This window comes from Aegilops tauschii, chromosome 2 (assembly GCF_002575655.3).
Source record: "Aegilops tauschii subsp. strangulata cultivar AL8/78 chromosome 2, Aet v6.0, whole genome shotgun sequence".
In the NCBI taxonomy this organism is placed as follows: domain Eukaryota; kingdom Viridiplantae; phylum Streptophyta; class Magnoliopsida; order Poales; family Poaceae; genus Aegilops; species Aegilops tauschii.
This window is the reverse complement of record NC_053036.3, coordinates 491,826,410-491,845,710: the sequence shown is the minus strand read 5'-3', so window position 1 is coordinate 491,845,710 and position 19,301 is coordinate 491,826,410.

Genomic DNA, 19,301 nt, shown 5'->3' with positions numbered 1-19,301 from the left:
CAGTAGAGCAAATGAACAAGTAAAAGCTATCACTACATGCATATATGGCTGGTGGAGGCTCTATGGTTATAATATTTTGCGAAAAGCCAATTTTTCCCTACAGCAAAGGAATATATTTTATTTAACTATCATGGTGGTTGAAACATTGAGAAGGTTCCTCCAACTCAATCCCAATTAAAAAATTAATTATCAACCCAACAAATTAATTTAGAGTGATGAGATCAAATCAATAATTCAAGTACCAGATACTCAAATTGTCCATAACCGGGGACACGGCTAACCATGATTAGTTTATACACTCTGCAGATGTTTGCGCACTTTTCCCCACAAGACTCGATCTCCTCCGTTGGATTTCTCGCACTACATGGTGTTTGAGAAACGGATGACTGAGACACAGTCTTTCAGAAGCATTAACTCTAACCCCGGGTAGACAGTACCAACCTACATCCCCTACATCTTCTAGCCTACCACTGGAAGAGGTCATGCAACTTACTCAACTATGCTAGAGCCCATAATAGCTTGTGGCCGCACATGGAAGTTTCTAGCATGAAAAATCTTATGATCCCTTTGAGCCTGGGTGGCGAACCATAGGATGATCACACGGGTACTCTGGGATATCCTAGGACAACACTGGATTCTCCAGGTGCCCGCAACCAATCCACCCAGATGTGTATTTAAGTAGCCACCTTAAGTAAACCGTTAATTAACAATCTCACATCTGTCATGGATACACTCAAACCCAATCCACGTCTACGAGCATAGCATGGCAATATAAGCATAGCGTAGAAGTAACTCCCAAGGGTTAAGTAATAAAAGGGCAATAGGTTCAACCTCATAATCTAATTCCCAAAACCCACAAGTTAATCACATCCTAATCATGCAATGTTTGAGGATTGTAACTAATGCACAAAAACTGGGTATGAAAAGAGTATGATCAATGTGTTACTTCGCCTTGCTGATGATCCGCAAACCCTAAAGACTCGTAGTAGCACGCTTCACACTCCGGGAATTCTATCGCGAACAAACAATAGCATACATAAGAACTCAAGCAAAGATGCGAGGGAAAAACTCAAATAAGACGATCGAATCTGAAAATCCACTTGAAAAGATTTGATCTGCAAAAAGAATCAATCGAACCGGAGCTACGGAACTGAAACTACGATCAAAAGAACTTCGAAATCAAATCTGCTTGAAGCCAAATTTTAAATTGTCAATACCTGGTTCAAGTTGTTTAAACAGAAAGAGGGGCTCGAGATGAAGATTTTGGCACTGGTTTCACTAGATTTGGACAAACGGTTGAAAAGTTACGAGGGTTTGAAATCAAGGGATAATCTGCGATAAAAATAATCGCGGATAGGTCCCTGGCCGAAAATAAAAATAAAAAGAAAAGACTAACGAACGAACGTTCGCTGTCTGAACCTAACCGGCGAATAATGTTCGTTAAAATGAACGATCGGACGAACGTCCGCTAAATAAAATAAACCGACGAGAAAACCGATCTAAAAAAATAAACCGGAAACTAAAAAACGGGTGGTTAACCGAAAAAAAACCGACCGGTCAACTGTCAACGGCGCGGCTCCAGCGACGGCGGCGGTCAACGTCGGCGGCGGGCGGCAGCGGCGGCGGCTGGCGGCACTAGGGTTTGGGGCGGCGGGCGGCTGGGTGGGCTGGGAAGGCCTCTGCCTCGCCTTATAAAGGCCTGGCGCGGCAGTGTCCGGGTCGGGCACGCCCCGTTAGGTCGGTGCGCGTTTTTTTAAACGGATGGAGTAAAATAAATAAAAGAAATACCAAACGAGGTCCAAAAATCCTGAAATAAATTTTCTCGGTCCTCTAATAATATTTCTGACAAAGTGAACATTTATTTGAGCTAAAATGCAATTTAAAAAAATGCATATTTTTCAAATCCAAATAAATAGCAATAAAATCCAAATAATTAAAATAGCAATAAAATCCAAATAAAATAGCAATAAAATAGCATATTTTCCTCCTATATTTCATTTATTTTGGAGAAGTCATATTATCTCCTCTCATATATTTTAATTAGAAATATTTCGGAGAGAAAAATAATTAAAACCAAAATGATCCTTGTTTCGATATTTGAGAAAATTCAAATATGAAAATCGTGAAATCCCCAACTCTCTCCGTGGGTCCTTGAGTTGCTTAGAATTTCATGGATCGCAAAACAAAATGCAATATAATATGATATGCATGGATGACCTATGTATAACATTCCAAATTGAAAATTTGGGATGTTACAAACCTACCACCCTTAAGATGAATCTCGTCCTCGAGATTCGGATTGGCTAGAAATAGGTGTGGGTGGTCTTTCCGTAGATCATCCTCTCTTTTCCAGGTGGCTTCATCCTCGGTATGGTGGCTCCACTGAACTTTGCAAAACTTAATAACCTTGTTGCGTGTAACTCTGCTGGCAAACTCGAGAATCTTGACTGGTTTCTCCTCATAGGTCAAATCACTATCCAACTGAATTGCTTCCAGGGGCACTGTATCTCTCGAGGAATATCGGCCATCTCAGCATGACACTTATTTAACTGGGAAACGTGAAACACATCATGAACTCCTGACAGTCCTTCGGGGAACTCCAACTTGTAGGCCACTTCTCCCATACGTTCCAAGACTCGGTATGGTCCTCCAAATCTTGGGGCTAACTTTCCCTTAACTCCAAAACATTTAATTCCTCGAAGTGGTGATACACGAAGATATGCTTTGTCACCGACTTCATAGTCTACCTCCTTGCGCTTTGAATCTACATAACTCTTCTGCCTGGACTGAGCTACCTTCAGTCTATCCCGAATCATCTTAACCTTCTCTTCAGACTCTTTAATCAAATCCGGTCCAAACAACTGACGGTCTCCAACTTCATCCCACATCAACGGTGTTCTGCATCTTATTCCATACAAAGATTCAAAAGGTGCCATCTTTAAACTGGCTTGGTAGCTATTGTTGTATGAGAACTCTGCGTAGGGCAAGTTTCCATCCCAACTAGATCCATAATCTAGCGCACAAGCTCCAGAATCTGATTGACTCTCTCGGTCAGTCCATCTGTCTGCGGATGAAAGGCTATACCGAACTCTAGCCTGGTACCCAAAATCTGGTGCAGCTGGTGCCAAAACTTTGAAGTAAACTGTGTCCCTCTATCTGATACGATGGTCCTCGGAACTCCGTGCAGACATACGATCCTGGTCATATATATCTTGGCCAACTTCACACTTGTATAGGTGGTCTTCACTGGGATAAAGTGAGCCACTACTACCCAGATAGAATCATATCCCGATTGGGTCCTGGGTAATCCAGTGATAAAGTCCATGCCAAGCTTGTCCCACTTCCATTCGGGTATCGGCATAGGCTGCAGTAGTCCTGCTGGCTTCTGATGTTCTGCCTGCACTCTCTGACATACATCACATACGGCCACATACTCGGCAATATCCTTCTTCATACCAGTCCACCAGAAACGCTCCTTCAAATCCAGATACATCTTGGTGTTTCCGGGGTGTATCGAGTATGGCGAGTCATGAGCTTCCTGAAGTATCAACTTCCTGATCTCTGCATTATTGGGTACATATACACGGTCCTCAAACCACAAGGTGTCGTGCTCATCTTCACGAAAACCTTTGGCCTTTCCTTTGCTCATTCTCTCCTTTATCTCGGCAATTTCCTTGTCATCCTTCTGAGCTTCTCGAATTTTTCGCAATAATGTTGACTGAATCTCCAATGCCGCAACAAAACATGTGGGAACTATCTCCAAATGAAGCTCCCTGAGATCTTCTCTAATTCCTTTGGCAATCCTCCGCTTACGAGGGTATTGGCATAACTCTTCCGGCTCAGAGCGTCTACTACGACATTGGTCTTGCCTGGATGATAGTGCAACTTCATATATGCTTTATGAGCTCCAACCATCTCCTTTGCCTAAGATTTAGCTCCTTTTGCGTGAAAATGTACTTCAAACTCTTATGATCCGTGTACACATCACAATGGTTTCCAATAAGAAAATGTCTCCAGGTCTTCAGGGCATGCACTACGGCTGCTAACTCCAAATCATGCGTGGCATAATTCAACTCATGCGGTCGAATTTGTTGTGAGGCATATGAAACAACTCTCCCGTCCTGCATAAGCACACCTCCAAGTCCTAAGCGAGAAGCGTCGCAATACACTTGTAAATCCTTGCGTATATCCGGTAGAATCAACACTGGGGCTGTAACCAAACGTTTCTTCAACTCCTGGAAACTTGCCTCACATTCATCAGTCCATTTGAATTTGGTGTCCTTCTTCAACAACTCCATCATAGGCTTCGCAATCTTGGAAAAATTCTCAATGAATCTACGATAGTATCCCGTGAGTCCTAGAAAACTGCGGATCTCTCCTACTGAGGTGGTTACCAACCACTCAGTGACTAACTGAACCTTGGTGGGGTCTACTGCTATACCTTCTCCTGATATAACATGTCCAAGGAATCCAACTTCCTTCAACCAAAACTCGCATTTGCTGAACTTGGCATATAACTGATGTTCCCTAAGCTTCTCGAGAACTAATTGCAAATGCTCCTTGTGTTCCTCTTCATTCTTCGAGTATACCAAGATATCATCAATGAACACCATGACAAAATTATCCAAGAACTCCATGAACACCTTATTCATCATGCTCATAAAATAGGCAGGGGCGTTGTCAATCCAAATGACATAACCGTATACTCATATAACCCGTACCTCGTGGTGAAAGTTGTCTTAGGTATATCCTGTTCTAGAATCTTCAGCTGGTGGTATCCTGATCGCAGGTCGATCTTTGAAAACACTTTTGCTCCTTGTAGCTGGTCAAACAAGTCATTGATCATTGGCAGTGGGTACTTGTTCTTTATCGTCACTTCATTCAAGGCACGATAATCAACAACCATTCTCAATGATCCATCCTTGTTCTCAACCAAGAGCACTGGGGCTCCCCATGGTGACGAACTTCGTCGAATGTAACCTTTCTCCAACAACTACTTAATCTGCTTCTTGATCTCCTCCAGATCATTTGCGGGCATCCGGTATGGTCTCTTCGATATCAGTCCGGTGCCTGGCAATAACTCTATCAAAAACTCAATGTCTCGATCCGGCGGCATGCCTGGTAGCTCCTCTGGAAATACATATGGGTAATCCTTCACTACATGCACTTCTTCCTGAACAACTCCCGTGAGAGAATTTACTTGGGTCCTCCTTGGCGCATGCCTGGATACATACTTGATCCTTTTTCCCTCCAGGGTGGTGAGCAGAATTGACCTACTAGCATAGTCAATGTTTCCTCCATACTTCGATAGCCAATCCATTCCTAGTATCACATCCAATCCTTGCGACTCCAAAATTATTAGATCGGAGGGGAAAATATGGCTACTACTGGTTAAGGGTATCCGATCGCACCATCGGCCGGCCATATACTCTGCACCTGGTGAGCTTACTAGCAAGGGTGTCCTAAGGGCTAAGGTGTGTAACTTAAACTTGTCCACAAATCCCCTTGAAATGTATGAATGCGATGCACCAGTATCAAATAGAACAAGAGCGGTAAATGACTTAACCAAAAACTTACCGATAACTGCATCTGGCTGCCCTTCAACCTCCTCTACGTTCACGTGGTTCAGTTGTCCCCTGTTGAAAGGGTTGGGATTCTTCCCAGAGCTTCCATTGCAATTACCATTCTTTGCTTCAGAACATTCAGTGGCGTAATGTCCAGTCTTCCCGCACTTGAAACAGGTAATGTGACTTAGATCCTTCTTGGCGGGCGTTGCTGGGTTAGAGCGGTTCTGATTGTTGCCTGCTCCATTCCCATTTCCATTCTTGGGGCCACTGTGGTTATGCGAGCTTCCTCCATGGTGGGTATGGCCTCCATGGTTATGGGTAAATCCTCCCGAGTTTGGGGGTATAACGAGGCTTCTGCTGGGCTCCTGAATTGTACTTCCCTTGTCCATACTTCCTCTTGCGGCTCTCAATTTGCTGTTGCTTCCCTTCAATCATAAGAGCCCTGTCTACCAACTCCTGATAGTTAGCGAATGTCGCTACCATCAACTGCATGCTCATCTCATCATTCAGCCCTTCCATAAACTTCTCCTGCTTCGCGGCATCGGTGGCCACATCATCCGGGGCATAGCGGGATAACTTACTGAACTCATCCACGTACTGCCCCACCGTGCGGTTTCCTTGGCGCAAGTTGCGAAACTCACGCTTCTTCATGCTCATAGCCCCAGTTGAGACATGTGCAGTGCGAAATGCTTGCTGAAACTGATCCCAAGTGACATTGGCTATAGGGAAAGTGGTCGTGTAATTCTCCCACCATGCGGCAGCGGGACCATCCAGTTGATGTGCGGCAAAACGCACCTTCTCAGCATCTGTGCAACCTGCAGTGGTCAACTCCCTTCCAATCCTGCGTAGCCAGTCATCAGCAACTATTGGCTCGGTGCTACTGGAAAACACCGGCGGTTGCAACCTCACAAAACGGGCTAAGTTGTCAACTGGAGGTGGTGGCGGTGGGTTGTTGTTGTTGTTGCCTTGATTCTGGACTAGTTGCTGTATCAAGGCATTCTGCTGCTGGATCAACTGAGTGATCTCTGGTGGGAAGACAAATCCGGTGTCACGTCTCGGAGGCATCCGATGGGTTTATAGAGGGAAGAGATTGGAATAGAATGAGGTCTAGTGAGAAAGCACTACCCATATGCACATGAGACAAACACAATCATATCACACCAAATCAATTCAAGCAAGGGCATACAATTGGTCTAAATCTACCATTACAAAAGTGCTCGGACTACTACTATATACATGGGGGAATACTACTAATCATATGGTGGTCATCTAGAAATTTGATCGGTGGAAGACTCCATAATATCCGCTCCAGCTTCATCTTCATAATTATCATCACTACCATCAGAGTCGGAGTCGGTGTCATCGATGATGATGTAGTCCTCGGGATGGTCGTCATCTCCTCCTGGCGCGGGGTCTCCCATGAATACTCCTAGCTTCCTTGTCAGGTCGTCATTCTTCTCCACTAGTATTGCGATTTCCTCCTCGTATCTGTCGCATGTAGACCTTAGTTCCTCTTCTAGATCCGTGTTCCTGGTCATCGCCTTCTTCAAGTCTATCATGCTCACGCAAATCTGATTCTCCTGTCGACGAATGTGCTGGTTTAGCTCCTGGATAAAGGCTGCAATGGACCTATCCCTCCTGGTGCTGATCATCTCCCATTGCTCATCTCGGCGCCCACATATCTGGTAGATGGTGTCCTCAAGATCCTTGTGATAAACTTCGTCGATGCGTCCCATGGCGATGTGGGCTGCCATGCTCTTACCTAGAATCCAGGTTGGTGCATCGAAGGAAAACTCTATGGGCTCAGTAACTGGCGTGACTGTCCTTCCTGGAACTTGAACTCGAATCATTCAACTCTCCTCTTCTGGTAAAGTGGTGGTGTAGGTCCCGGTGAAGCTGGGTATTCCGATGTTCAGGTACCTAGTGACTTCCTTCAAGTGTCTTCCAAATGGTGTGTCTTCATCCGGTTGTGCAAACTTGTTCCTTGAGTCCGCCATCCTAAAGTGTAGAAAATGGAGAGGAGTCAGAAATGAATAGACAAGAGTGACCTATGGCTCATCTTAGTGGTCGTGTCCTACATTCAGCGTGTGCTCTGATACCATCTTGTAGCGATCCGACCTCAAACGGTCAAATCTCTATGCATAAGTGTCATCCCTGGATCGGTAATGCTGACACACACAGTACTTGAATGGATTTATAATACAGTAGCAATCTCACACTTATTACATCGAATGTCTCAAGAGAGAACTTACTACAATAAATATGGCTTAAGGCCATCTAAATAAGATAACAACGGAAGGCTTGGAAGATAAAGTGAGTCCATCAACTCCAACGGCATAGCTGAGTGCACGACAACGACCTAACGCACCTTACTTTTTCTCTGAAAAGTCTGCAACATGATATGTTGCAGCCCGAAACGGGTCAGCACATGGAATATGCTGGCAAGATATTACAGTAGAGCAAATGCACAAGTAAAAGCTATCACTACATGCATATATGGCTGGTGAAGGCTCTATGGTTATAATATTTTGCGAAAAGCCAATTTTTTCCTACAACAAAGGAATATATTTTATTTAACTATCATGGTGGTTGAAACATTGAGAAGGTTCCTCCAACTCAATCCCAATTAAAAAAGTAATTATCAACCCAACAAATTAATTTAGAGTGATGAGATCAAATCAATAATTCAAGTACCAGATACTCAAATTGTCCATAACCGGGGACACGGCTAACCATGATTAGTTTATACACTCTGCAGAGGTTTGCGCACTTTTCCCCACAAGACTCGATCTCCTCCGTTGGATTTCTCGCACTACATGGTGTTTGAGAAACGGATGACCGAGACACAGTCTTTCAGAAGCATTAATTATAACCCCGGGTAGACAGTACCAACCTACATCCCCTACATCTGCTAGCCTACCACTGGAAGAGGTCATGCAACTTACTCAACTATGCTAGAGCCCATAATAGCTTGTGGCCGCACACGGAAGTTTCTAGCATGAAAAATCTTATGATCCCTTTGAGCCTGGGTGGCGAACCATAGGATGATCACACGGGTACTCCGGGATATCCTAGGACAACACTGGATTCTCCAGGTGCCCGCAACCAATCCACCCAGATGTGTATTTAATTAGCCACCTTAAGTATACCATTAATTAACAATCTCACATCTATCATGGATAAACTCAAACCCAATCCACGTCTACGAGCATAGCATGGCAATATAAGCATAGCGTAGAAGTAACTCCCAAGGGTTTAGTAATAAAAGGGCAATAGGTTCAACCTCATAATCTAATTCCCAAAACCCACAAGTTAATCACATCCTAATCATGCAATGTTTGAGGATTGTAACTAATGCACAAAAACTGGGTATGAAAAGAGTATGATCAATGTGTTACTTTGCCTTGATGATGATCCGCAAACCCTAAAGACTCGTAGTAGCACGCTTCACACTCCGGGAATTCTATCGCGAACAAACAATAGCATACATAAGAACTCAAGCAAAGATGCAAGGGAAAAACTCAAATAAGACGATCGAATCTGAAAATCCACTTGAAAAGATTTGATCTGCAAAAAGAATCAATCGAACCGGAGCTACGGAACTGAAACTACGATCAAAAGAACTTCGAAATCAAATCTGCTTGAAGCCAAATTTTAAATTGTCAAAACCTTTTTCAAGTTGTTTAAACATAAAGAGGGACTCGAGACGAAGATTTTGGCGTTGGTTTCACTAGATTTGGACAAACGGTTGAAAAGTTACGAGGGTTTGAAGATCAGGGGCTAATCTACGACAAAAATAATCGCGGATAGGTCCCTGGCTGAAAATAAAAATAAAAATAAAAGACTAACGAACGAACGTTCGCTGTCTGAACCTAACCTGCGAACAATGTTCGTTAAAATGAACGATCGGACGAACGTCCACTAGATAAAATACACCGACGAGAAAACTGATCTAAGAAAATAAACCGGAAACTAAAAAAACGGGTGGTTAACCGATAAAAACCGACCGGTCAACGGTCAACGGCGGCGGCACCGGCGGCGGCGGCCGCGGTCGACGTCGGTGGCGGCTGGCGGCCCTATGGTTTGGGGCGGCGGGCGGCTGGGTGGGCTGGGGCGGCCTCAGCCTCGCCTTATAAAGGCCTGGCACGGCTGTGTCCGGGTCGGGCACGTCTGTGTCCGTGTCGGGCACGGCCCGTTAGGTCGGTGCGCTTTTTTTTAAACGGACGGAGTAAAATAAATAAAAGAAATACCAAACAAGGTCCAAAAATCCAAAAATAAATTTTCACGGTCCTCTAATAATATTTCGGACAAAGTGAACATTTATTTAGGCTAAAATGCAATTTAAAAATGCATATTTTTTAAATCCAAATAAAATAGGAGTAAAATCCAAATAAAATTATTTATTTGACTTTAACATTTTTCCTCCTATATTTCATTTATTTTGGAGAAGTCATATTATCTCCTCTCATATATTTTAATTAGAAATATTTCGGAGAGAAAAATAATTCAAACCAAAATGATCCTTGTTTCGATATTTGAGAAAATTCAAATATGAAATCGTGAAATCCCCAACTCTCTCCATGGGTCCTTGAGTTGCTTAGAATTCCAAGGATCGCAAAACAAAATGCAATAAAATATGATATGCATGGATGACCTATGTATAACATTCCAAAATGAAAATTTGGGATGTTACACATCTATGTCATTCTCTCCTTCTTCTGGGGCATTGATAAGAGCAGCCCACTCTGAGATTGATGACTAGTATCTAGTGCCCTCAGTCATCCACACAATCTTCCCATCTGGATAGAAGTGTGAAGTGGAGTAAAATTGCATCACCATTTCATCATTCCACTTGGTGAACTCTTGTCCAACAAAAGCATCAACACCTATCATCCTGAAGCTCTCATGAACGTGGGGGAAGTAATCTTCATTGGCATCTATGTACTTCCAATCCACCTACTTCATATCACTCACAATTGGCTTCTTATCAAGAAGAACTGTCTCATAGGAGTCTTGCTATTCTCTGGTGTGGAAACGATAATCAATAGCAGTCCTTCTCCTTGTAGCATATGGATCAGTTTTCCTCCATTCTCTCAGACCTTTGTCCTTTCTCAACTTCATGTTCTCAGCAACTGGATGACCATCATCATGATCTGGAATCTTTGGCTTCGTCTTTCTGAGCGCTTGGTGCTCATCGTCATTTTGAACTTTTGGCACTGGGGCCTTGTTCTTCTCAGCAGCTGGGATGTTTCTTGTGGATCTCTTGGGAGTAGCAGCCTTAGGTGTGATACGTATCTATAATTTTTGATTGCTCCATGCTATATTATCTTCTGTTTTGGACATTATTGGGCTTTATTATACACTTTTATATTTTTTTGGGACTAACCTATTAACTGGAGGCCCAACCCAGAATTGATGTTTTTTGCCTATTTCAGAGTTTCGCAGAAAAAGAATATCAAACGGAGTCCAAACGGAATGAAACCTTCGGGAACGTGATTTTCGGAACGAACATAATCCAGAGGACTTGGACCCTACGTCAAGAAAGCTACCAGGAAGCCACGAGGTAGGGGGCGCGCCCTCCACCCTCGTGGGCCCCATGTTGCTCCACCGACGTACTCCTTCCTCCTATATATACCTACGTACCCCAAACTACCAGATACGGAGCCAAAAACCTAATCCCGCTGCAACCTTCTGTACCCGTGAGATCCCATCTTGGGGCCTGTTCCGGAGCTCTGCCGGAGGGGGCATCGATCACGGAGGGCTTCTACATCAACACCATGGCCTCTCCGAGGATGTGTGAGTAGTTTACTTCAGACCTTCGGGTCCATAGTTATTAGCTAGATGGCTTCTTCTCTCGTTTTGGATCTCAATACAATGTTCTCCCCCTCTCTTGTGGAGATCTATTCGATGTAATCTTCTTTTGCGGTGTGGTTGTTGAGACCGATGAATTGTGTGTTTATGATCAAGTTTATCTATGAACAATATTTGAATCTTCTCTGAATTCTTTTATGTATGATTGGTTATCTTTGCAAGTCTCTTCGAATTATCAATTTTGTTTGGCCTACTAGATTGATCTTTCTTGCAATAGGAGAAGTGCTTAGCTTTGGGTTCAATCTTGCGGTGTCCTTTCCCAGTGACAGTAGGGGCAGCAAGGCACGTATTGTATTGTTGCCAGCGAGGATAACAAGATGGGGTTTATATCATATTGCATGAGTTTATCCCCCTATATCATGTCATCTTGCTTAAAGCGTTACTCTGTTCTTATGAACTTAATACTCTAGATGCATGTTGGATAGCAGTCGATGTGTGGAGTAATAGTAGTAGATGCAGGCAGGAGTCGGTCTACTTGTCTCGGACGTGATGCCTATATACATGATCATACCTAGATATTCTCATAACTATGCTCAATTCTGTCAATTGCTCAACAGTAATTTGTTCACCCACCATAAATACTTATGCTCTCGAGAGAAACCACTAGTGAAACCTATGGCCCCCGGGTCTATTTTCCATCATATTAATCTTCCAACACTTACTATTTCCGTTGCCTTTTATTTTACTTTGCATCTTTATCATAAAAATACCAAAAATATTATTCTATCATATCTATCAGATCTCACTCTCGGAAGTGACCGTGTAGGGATTGACAACCCCTTATCGCGTTGGTTGCGAGGATTTATTTGTTTGTGTAGGTGCGAGGGACTCGTGCGTAGCCTCCTATTGGATTGATACCTTGGTTCTCAAAAACTGAGGGAAATACTTGCGCTACTTTGCTGCATCACCCTTTCCTCTTCATGGGAAAACCAACGCAGTGCTCAAGAGGTAGCAAGAAGGATTTCTGGTGCCGTTGCCGGGGAGGTCTACGCAAAAGTCAACATACCAAGTACCCATCACAAACCCGTATCTCCCGCATTACATTATTTGCCATTTGCCTCTCATTTTCCTCTCCCCCACTTCACCCTTGCAGTTTTATTTGCCTTCTCTTTTCCGCTTGCCTTGGTTTCGCCATGTCAGAATCAAAAAGGGTTGGGGTTTCTCTCCCGAGTTTTAGCACTTTAGACAATCCTGCTATTTTATCTAAACTCATAAATAGAGATACTATGGAAAAACCTGCCGGAGTTATCAATGAGAATCTTAATTATTTTGATGAAGATGATTATGGAATTTTTCATTATTTACTCGATGAATCTTTCAAAGATGCTTGGGATAGGCTGTTAAGGATCCGGGCTAGCTATGTACCCCAATATCAAATTGAGGTTTACTTAAAAAGCTTTTATGTTTGGTTGCCCGCTTCGTTCAAACAAGTTTTAGATTCTATTTTTGAAGAGGGTTTTCTTGAAGGGGACCCCATAGATACCTAAGAAAAGATGAAAACTATATTTGGTCACCCCATTAATGAGAAAGTTGTAAGCACATCTCTTTTGCTCTCTTGCCAAAACGAATCTATCAAAGAGATAAAGGCTAGCCTAGATGCCAATTTCCGCAACATACTTAATCTTTCTTCTACCATTAATGGCCACGTGCTTTATCAAAATAGAAAGATTAATTCCATAGATAACAAGTTTGCTCTTTTATTCCCTAAACCAAAGATGGCAATACCTAGATCTATCCTTGCTTTTATGACTAGCTAGGGGCGTTAAACAATAGCGCTTGTTGGGAGGCAACCCAATTTTATTTTTAGTTTTTTGCTTTTTGCTTCTGTTTAGGAACAAATATTTGTTCTAGCCTCTGGTTAGATGTGTTTTTATGTTTTAATTAGTGTTTGTGCCAAGTTAATCCTATAGGATCTTCTTGGATGATAGTTATTTGATCTTGCTGAAAATTCCAGAAACTTTCTGTTCACGAAAATAATTGTTAAAAATCACCAGAACGTGATAAAATATTGATTCCAATTGCTTCTGATCAATAAACAAATTTTCTAGGTCGTCCTATTTTGGCTGATTTTGTGGAGTTCCAGAAGTTTCCGTTAGTTACAGATTACTACAGACTGTTCTGTTTTTGACAGATTCTGTTTTTCGTGTGTTGTTTGCTTATTTTGATGAATCTATGGCTAGTAAAATAGTTTATAAACCATAGAGAAGTTGGAATACAGTAGGTTTAACACCAATATAAATAAAGAATGAGTTCATTACAGTACCTTGAAGTGGTCTTTTGTTTTCTTTCGCTAACGGAGCTCATGAGATTTTCTGCTGAGTTTTGTGTTGTGAAGTTTTCAAGTTTTGGGTAAAAGATTTGATGGATTATGGAACAAGGAGTGGCAAGAGCCTAAGCCTGGGGATGCCCATGGCACCCCCAAGATAATCTAAGGACACCTAAAAGCCAAAGCTTGGGGATGCCCCGGAAGGCATCCCCTCTCTCCTCTACTTCCATCGGTAACTTTACTTGGAGCTATATTTTTATTCACCACATGATATGTGTTTTGCTTGGAGCGTCTTGTATTATTTGAGTCTTTATTTTTTTTAGTTTACCACAATTATCTTTGCTGTACACACCTTTTGAGAGAGACACACATGATTCGGAAATATTTAGAATACTCTATGTTGCTTCACTTATATCTTTTGAGTTATATAGTTTTTGCTCTAGTACTTCACTTATATCTTTTAGAGCACGGTGGTGGATTTGTTTTATAGAAACTATTGATCTCTCATGCTTCACTTAGATTATTTTGAGAGTCTTAAATAGCATGGTAATTTGCTTAAATGATCCTAATATGCTAGGTATTCAAGATTAGTAAAAACTTTCTTATGAGTGCTTTGAATACTAAGAGAAGTTTGATACTTGATGATTGTTTTGTGATATGGAGGTAGTGATACCGAAGTTGTGCTAGTTGAGTAGTTGTGAATTTGAGAAATACTTGTGTTGAAGTTTGCAAGTCCCGTAGCATGCACGTATGGTAAACGTTATGTAACAAATTTGAAACATGAGGTGTTCTTTGAGTGTCCTCCTTATGAGTGGCGGTCGGGGACGAGCGATGGTCTTTTCCTACCAATCTATCCCCCTAGGAGCATGCGCGTAGTTCTTGGTTTTTGATGACTTGTAGATTTTTGCAATAAGTATGTGAGTTCTTTATGACTAATGTTGAGTCCATGGATTATACGCACTCTCACATTTCCATCATTGCTAGCCTCTTCGGTACCGTGCATTGCCCTTTCTCACATTGAGAGTTGGTGCAAACTTTGCCGGTGCATCCAAACCCCGTGATATAATACGCTCTTTCACACATAAACCTCCTTATATCTTCCTCAAAACAGCCACCATACCTACCTATTATGGCATTTCCATAGCCATTTTGAGATATATTGCCATGCAACTTTCCACCGTTCCGTTTATCATGACACGTTCATCATTGTCATATTGCTTAGCATGATCATGTAGTTGACATAGTATTTGTGGCAAAGCCACTGTTCATAACTCTTTCATACATGTCACTCTTAGTTCATTGCATATCCCGGTACACCGCCGGAGGCATTCATATAGAGTCATACCTTGTTCTAGTATCGAGTTGTAATCGTTGAGTTGTAAATAAATAGAAGTGTGATGATCATCATTTTCTAGAGCATTGTCCCAAGTGAGGAATAAAAAAAGAGAAAGGCCATAAAAAAAGAGAATGCCCAAAACAAATGAGAGAAAAAGAGAGAAGGGACAATGTTACTATCCTTTTACCACACTTGTGCTTCAAAGTAGCACCATAATCTTCATGATAGAGAGTCTCTTGTTTTGTCATTTTGATATACTAGTGGGAATTTTTCATTATAGAACTTGGCTTGTATATTCCAACAATGGGCCTCCTCAAGTGCCCTAGGTCTTCGTGAGCAAGCAAGTTGGATGCACACCCACTTAGTTTCTTTTGTTGAGCTTTCATATATTTATAGCTCTAGTGCATCCGTTGAATGGCAATCCATACTCCTTGCATTAACATCAATCGATGGGCATCTCTATAGCTCATTGATTAGCCTCGTTGATGTGAGACTTTCTCCTTTTTTGTCTTCTCCACATAACCCCCATCATCATATTCTATTCCACCCATAGTGCTATGTCCATGGCTCACGCTCATGTATTGCGTGAAGGTTGAAAAAGTTTGAGATTACTAAAGTATGAAACAATTGCTTGGCTTGTCATCGGGGTTGTGCATGATGAGAGCATTCTTGCGTGACAAAAATGGAGCATGACTAAACTATATGATTTTGTAGGGATGAACTTTCTTTGGCCATGTTATTTTGAGAGGACATAATTGCTTAGTTAGTATGCTCGAAGTATTATTATTTCTATGTCAATATCGAACTTTTATCTTGAATCTTTCGGATCTGAATATTCATACCACAATTAAGAAGAATTACATTGAAATTATGCCAAGTAGCATTCCACATCAAAAATTCTGGTTTTATAATTAACCTACTCGAGGACGAGCAGGAATTAAGCTTGGGGATGCTTGATACGTCTCCAACGTATCTATATTTTTTTATTGCTCCATGCTATATTATCTTCTGTTTTGGACATTATTGGGCTTTATTATACACTTTTATATTATTTTTGGGACTAACCTATTAACCGGAGGCCCAGCCCAGAATTGCTGTTTTTTGCCTATTTCAGAGTTTCGCGGAAAAAGAATATCAAACGGAGTCCAAACGGAATGAAACCTTCGGGAACGTGATTTTCGGAACGAACTGTGACCCCCCGATTTGACCGTACACTAATCATGCACGCAAATGTGTACGATCAAGGTCAGGGACTCACGGGAAGATATCACAACACAACTCTACAACATAAATAAGTCATACAAGCATCATAATACAAGCCAGGGGCCTCGAGGGCTCGAATACAAGTTCTCGATCGAGAGACATGGTTAAAAGTGTGTCCGGCCAAATGGGATCGAGCGTGTTGGGTTATGTGGTGCACCCCTGCAGGGAAGTTTATCTATTCGAATAGCCGTGTCCCTCGGTAAAAGGACGACCCGGAGTTGTACCTTGACCTTATGACAACTAGAACTGGATACTGAATAAAATACACCCTTCCAAGTGCCAGATACAACCCGGTGATCGCTCTCTAACAGGGCGACGAGGAGGGGATCGCCGGGTAGGATTATGCTATGCGATGCTACTTGGAGGACTTCAATCTACTCTCTTCTACATGCTGCAAGATGGAGATGACCAGAAGCGTAGTCTTCGACAGGACTAGCTATCCCCCTTTTATTCTGGCATTCTGCAGTTCAGTCCACTGATATGCCCCTTTACACATATACCCATGCATATGTAGTATAGCTCCTTGCTTGCGAGTACTTTGGATGAGTACTCACGGTTGCTTCTCTCCCTCTTTTCCCCCTTCCCTTTCTATCTGGTTGTCGCAACCAGATGTTGGAGTCCAGGAGCCAGACGCCACCCTCGACGACGACACCTACGATGCTGGAGGTGCCTACTACTACGTGCAGGCCGCTGACGACGACCAGGAGTAGTTAGGAGGATCCCACGCAGGAGGCCTGCGCCTCGTTCGATCTGTATCCCAGTTTGTGCTAGCCTTCTTAAGGCAAACTTGTTTATCTTATGTCTGTACTCAGATATTGTTGCTTCCGCTGACTCGTCTGTGATCGAGCACTTGTATTCGAGCCCTCGAGGCCCTTGGCTTGTATTATGATGCTTGTATGACTTATTTATGTTGTAGAGTTGTGTTGTGATATCTTCCCGTGAGTCCCTGACCTTGATCGTACACATTTGCGTGCATGATTAGTGTACGGTCAAATCGGGGGGTCACACGAACATGATCCAGAGGACTTGGACCCTACGTGAAGAAAGCTACCAGGAAGCCACGAGGTAGGGGAGCACGCCTACCCCCCTGGGCGCGCCCTCCACCCTCGTGGGCCCCATGTTGCTCCACCGACGTACTCCTTCCTCGTATATATAAATACGTACCCCCAAACTACCAGATACGGAGCCAAAAACCTAATTCCACCGCCGCAACCTTCTGTACCCGTGAGATCCCATCTTGGGGCCTGTTCCGGAGATCCGCCGGAGGGGGCATCGATCACGGAGGGCTTCTACATCAACACCATGGCCTCTCCGATGATGTGTGAGTAGTTTACTTCAGATCTTCGGGTCCATAGTTATTAGCTAGATGGCTTCTTCTCATTTTTTGGATCTCAATACAATGTTCTCCCCCTCTCTCGTGGAGATCTATTCGATGTAATCTTATTTTGCGGTGTGTTTGTTGAGACCGGTGAATTGTGGGTTTATGATCAAGTTTATCTATGAACAATATTTGAATCTTCTCTAAATTCTTTTATGTATGATTGGTTATCTTTGCAAGTCTCTTCGAATTATCAGTTTGGTTTGGCCTACTAGATTGATCTTTCTTGCAATAGGAGAAGTGCTTAGCTTTGGGTTCAATCTTGCGGTGTCCTTTCCCAGTGACAGTAGGGGCAGCAAGGCACGTATTGTATTGTTGCCATCGAGGATAACAAGATGGGATTTATATCATATTGCATGAGTTTATCCCTGTACATCATGTCATCTTGCTTAAAGCGTTACTTTGTTCTTATGAACTTAATACTCTAGATGCATGCTGGATAGCGGCCGATGTGTGGAGTAATAGTAGCAGATGCAGGCAGGAGTCGTTCTACTTGTGTCGGACGTGATGCCTATATACATGATCATACTTAGATATTCTCATAACTATTCTCAATTCTGTCAATTGCTCAACAGTAATTTGTTCACCCACCATAAATACTTATGCTCTCGAGAGAAGCCACTAGTGAAACCTATGGCCCCCGGGTCTATTTTCCCTCATATTAATCTTCCAACACTTAGCTATTTCCGTTGCCTTTTATTTTGCTTTTATTTTACTTTGCATCTTTATCATAAAAATACCAAAAATACTATTCTATCATATCTCACTCTCGTAAGTGACCGTGTAGGGTTTGACAACCCCTTATCGCATTGGTTGCGAGGATTTATTTGTTTGTGTAGGTGCGAGGGACTCGTGCGTAGCCTCCTACTGGATTGATACCTTGGTTCTCAAAAACTGAGGGGAAATACTTACGCTACTTTGCTGCATCACCCTTTCCTCCTCAAGGGAAAACCAACGCAGTGCTCAAGAGATAGCAAGGTGCAGATTTCGTCTTGGACTGAGAGGGGTTTGTAGATTTCGTGGCATCTGCCATCAACTTTTGTGTCTTGGTAGGGGGTGTAGCTGGTTCTTCTTCCTTTTCTTCTGAAGTGTTGTGCTTATCAAATTCAGTCATGGGGTCAACAAGCTTGCACCATCTTACTCTTTTCCTTTCTTTCTTCTTTGGAGGTTCAACATCTTGAGTAAAAGTGGATTGTCTAGCTTTTGACATTGGAGCTCTTTTGTAGGGGCCTTCTTTCTCTGACTTGGTTTTGTAGCAGCAACTGCAGCATACTCTTTCTTCAGCACTTTCTTCTTTGAGGCGACCTCCTTGGCAACAAAGTCTTCAGCCTCATTGTCTGAGGTTTTCTTCTTTTTTGTCCTTGTGGCAGCCTTGGGCAGATTGCTGGGAGTGCTTCTGCTGCCCTCATCATAGCTACCACTAGGGCTAGTGCCTTCACTGAGATTAACCTCTTCCTCTGACATGTTCTGGCTGTCACTTGCACTGGACATCTTGCAAATAGATCCTGTGAATAGATAGGTATAGGTAGAGTGGATGAGCATCACAAAAAGCAGCTGGTTTTGTAAAAATTTAGTCAAAACCTTAGTTTTAGTTTTCTGCAGAAAGCATTTTGGAGCAAC